This window comes from Apteryx mantelli, chromosome 25, assembly GCF_036417845.1.
Source record: "Apteryx mantelli isolate bAptMan1 chromosome 25, bAptMan1.hap1, whole genome shotgun sequence".
NCBI lineage: Eukaryota > Metazoa > Chordata > Aves > Apterygiformes > Apterygidae > Apteryx > Apteryx mantelli.
The window spans coordinates 4,559,554-4,563,965 of NC_090002.1; positions in this window are offsets into that span (position 1 = coordinate 4,559,554).

Below are 4,412 nucleotides of genomic sequence, written 5' to 3' on the forward strand. Positions count from 1 at the left end.
GGAAAAGAGATTGCCTGGCATGGAAGCAGGTGTGCAGCATTTGCACTGTAACCAAGGGGCTCAGCAAGGTTTAACACATCACATTTTCCTTGAAAAGCTTGACTGACCCACCTGGAAAGCGCTGCATTTTCTGGCAGTGGGAACCTTGCTGTGATTCAGCAGTGCCTTTGCTCCCACCCCTGCGGGGAAGTCAGCTTACAGAGGCTGAGGCCCTGAATGTAGGGATGCAATTGCTACTATCAGCATACAACTTGCTAGTGAGCGACTGGAGTTCTTTCCTGGACAGATCTCCATCCAGTGCACCCACATCAGCCTTTCAGTCCAGATCATTCTGTTGATTTTCCTTTTATCCAGGATTTTTCTGCTGCCAGGGCCTTTCTGAAGTGACATCCAGGATTCCTTTTTGCCCCTTTATTCTCAGCTGTTTATTCCCCTGCCTCTTAACTCCACATCTTCTTACACTAGCTGTCCTTTGCGCACCCCGTGAACCCCAAGTGCGAGCTTCATTGCTGGCTCCCTAGAGCACTCTCTCCTCAGCGTGCCTCCTGCCTTGCTGTGTTTCTGGGAGCACCGGCTCTCTTCCGCCGTCAGCTGGGCCCCTCGGTGCCTGGGCTCCATGTAGTGCTGCTCTTTGAGCATACTGTTGACTCCTTTGCTTGGGGGACAAGGTGGGATCAGGGACGTGGTAGCATGACTTATGCACTTTCAGCCAACCCTCTGAACTTCTGCGTTTGTTCCTATCACACGAGTGTTCTGTGGTTTCATTTCCTATGTGTATTTTTTAATGAAAATATAAAGAATAAAGTATTTCCTGAGCCAGTGGGAGTTGAGCTTCTGTTCTTTGCCCCCAAGACATTTGTTTAACCACTGCATTGAGGGCATGCCTCTGCTGACTGTACAAAATCCTTGTTAGACCAGGCAGCCATCTTCAGCTGTCCTTGCCCTACAGCTTTCAGATTTCAGTGTATGGTACTAATGGGCAAGCACTCCATCCGTTGTGGTCCACAGCACAAAGATCTATCAGGCCTGGGAGAACTTGCTAACTGGGGATGGATTTGCTGCACAATCTGCTTGAGAATAGTGTGGCAACAGGGCTGAGGAAATGAGTTTGTGGTAGTACTGTTATAATAGAGAGTTTGCAGTTGCAAAAAACAATAAGTCCTTTGTCCACCATGGCAATATGGAGTGAACAGAGCACAGTATTAATTTGTTTGCCAGTGGTGTGGCTACAAAATGCCCTCCTGGTTTCCCCCTCCAGAACCTCTTGATTTCCACAAAAACTGCAGGGGTCCTGCCCCTGGCAGCCTCCGATGAGTCTGAACTCACTCCCTACTGCCTGGTCCCCTAGCAAAATCCACACCTGGTTTTCTAGATTTTAAATAGCTTTTCATGTTTTCCTGGCACATCTCCAGCTAGAAGTGTGTGAGGAACCAAGAGCAAAAAGCCCTGCTTGGGGCGGTGTGCAGTACACCTGGAAGCACTCACTGATTTCATACATAGATCTGTCTTACCCAGTACCCCTCTGTTGCTGGCAGAGAAAGAGGTACATGGAGGGAGAGTTTCCAGGTGACCGTGCGGCTCTGGCAGGGAACCTGGAACTGTCAAGAGCTCCCCTTTCCCTTCCTGGACCAGTCCTGCTCTCTTGCGAAGGCCTCCAATGTCATCCCCAGGAAGTCAGCTGCAGAAGCGGCTAATGCTAACCAAATGTGCTCCGTGTGTGGTTCTGCTGAAGCTCAGCCGAATGAACCGCCAGCACCTAAACTGGGTCATAGCAGGACATGGCCCTATTCACAGTGGCCAGCACACCCACATCACTGTCTTTTTGGGATGAGCTGTATCAAAGGGTTGTACTTGAAGAAGAGTTGGCATTTCCTGCTAGGTGACAAACAATATAAACCTTAAAAACCATCTGCAGCTGTTCATAGCTGGAGATGGGAACAGTCGTAGGCTAGTGTTGGAAGAAAAAGCAGATGGGGTCAAAATGTTCTGCTCGGAAAGCAGCTGTTCATAATTCCCACAGACAGTGAGAGTGAAGTTCTCCAAGAACTACCCAGGAAAAGATGCTGAAATGCAGATATTAAGCGTAAATTTTCAAGACCAGACAGCTCCCACTCAAAAACATTAAGAATTGGCCAAAGGTCCCTTTCATTTGGTTGGGTTTTATTTGTTTTTTGAGAAGTTCCAGTATAAATAACAAAATAAGGGCAAGTACCATGCCAACAAGCAGCCCTGGAACAACCTGCTCAGCTCAGCACAGCTTTGGCTGGCAGCAGTCATGGATCACAGGCCAGGAAAAGGCAGCATAGTGTTGGCCACTAAGCAGGGTTTTATGCGATGTGGATCTTGCCAAGAAAAACTCCATCTCAGGTTAATTTCACTGACAAATTGCATCAAAGTAAGACTTGTTGCAACACCTCTAGCTTTTAATTTGAATATTAAATGAATTTTATATGACCAGGGATAGGAAGAGGGTTTATTTCCCCCTCTCCCCAGTCTGACCAGGATCCTTCTCCCTGCTGATTATGTTATTATCTAAATTAGTATGTGTGATCTTAAAACAATTAAGTCAAAGCACTACAAACATGTTACTTTGTGTCATGCATCTTGCATGCTACAACTAGACTATAGGGCCTGTGGCCTTTGCTTCATGACTGTCCTCTTCAGCTGGGACCTCCTGCACTCAGCAATGTGTGGGCAGGAGAAACATTTCCTTCTGCTGGTCGCTATAGAGAAAGGAGAACTGGACTCGTTAGGAGGAGCTGAAGGACTGGAGAGGAATGAGTGAAACTGTCCCAGGCTCTCACTGCTCCGGTGCCTTTTGAGGCAGCATGGTCTGTGTCGGTGTCAGGATGCAGTGCGTTGGCTGAGCAGGAGGAGAGCCAGAGCTCCACTTGGCAGGACTGGCACATTCACTCTTGGTCATTTTTGTAAAGCTGGTATTTGCAGTTATGCAAGAAGAGCATGTAAGAAGATGAGAAATCGCAGAATTGTAGAATAATTGAGGCTTGGAGGGGAAATCTGGTGGTTTCTAATCTATCCCCCTGCTCAAAGGAGATCCAGCTCAGATCAGGTCACTGAGGACCTTGTCCAGTTGAGTTCAGAGTATCTCCAAGGTCAGAGATCCCCTATCATCTCTGAGCCCCCTGGTCCAGTGTTGGACCACCCTCATGTGAAAAACATTTTCCTTTTAATGAGGATTTCCCACATCCCAGTTTGTGTCCTTTGTTCCATTCCTATCCCTGTGCACTGCTGAGATCGGCTCTGTCTTCTCTACACCCTTCCACCTTCAACTTCAAGGTAGCTGAAGAACATGGTGCATCCAGCCAGCACTCTGTCTCCAGCAGGGAAAGTAAGAGATGCTATTTAGGCAGAACATGTGAACCAAGACATTGTCTGTGGCCCATTCCCCTTCCATCCAGCCTGTTGGACTGGGGATGTTAGTGGGGACATCCCTGCCTGGTTCCTTTAGCATCTGTTTATGGACCTCTGGTCCATGAATTTGTCTATATCTTTTTGACCCTGTGGATACTGCCTGCTTCCACCATCCCCATGCAACTGCAAGTTCACTCCCCACTATGTAAACTGCTTTGTCTGCTTTATGTTGATCTCCTTTTAGATTCATTAAATGCCCCCTGCTTCTAGTATTGTGGGATTTGGTGAAGAACAGTTCTGAGTTCATCTTATCACCACCTTTATGTTTTCATAACCTCTGCAAGTTTATTCGCCCTCAACCTTCTCCTCTCTGAGGTGATGAGTTGTCCTAAATAACCTCTACTGTGCAGTAAATGCCTTCTCTGGCATCCATGTAGTAAAAGATGCCTTTCTAGAACCTAACAAATGCTAACTAAAATGTTTTCTAACTCACACGTAGAGCAAGGGGTTGTGGGTCAGTACAGGCAGAGGAGCATGGGGGGGAGGGTGGACAGTGGGAGTCACATATTGGTAAAGCAAGTACAGTAATCTGCAGCACCCTGTCTTCATCATCTTTAGAGCACATGATGGAGCGTGCATCAGAACGGATGAGAGCTGTTATTCCTACCTGCCCAGCCCAGAAAGTGCCAAAACAGGGGCTGAGGTTGCTCTGTGACTTCTATTTAGGTTTCTAAAGGCCATCAGCTTCTACTTAGCCAGTCACAGTAGTGCAGAGCTCTGGAAAAGTGAAGCTTCCACAACACTGTGCCTCACTTTGCACGTTTGTCTGCTGAGACAACAGCCAGGCCGACCATTGAGCCAGAAGGGTTGCTCCGGTTGCTGCCTGAACGGGAGCAAAGCAGACTCAAATGCATGTCAGCAGCTGCTGCTGGGCACTTCATGTTTCTGCAGGAAGACTCCCGCATTGTGGTAGCCAGGAATTGCTGAGCTGCAGAAAATGCTCTTTCTGATGCCGTAGGTGCCAAACCCTGTGGAAGGAT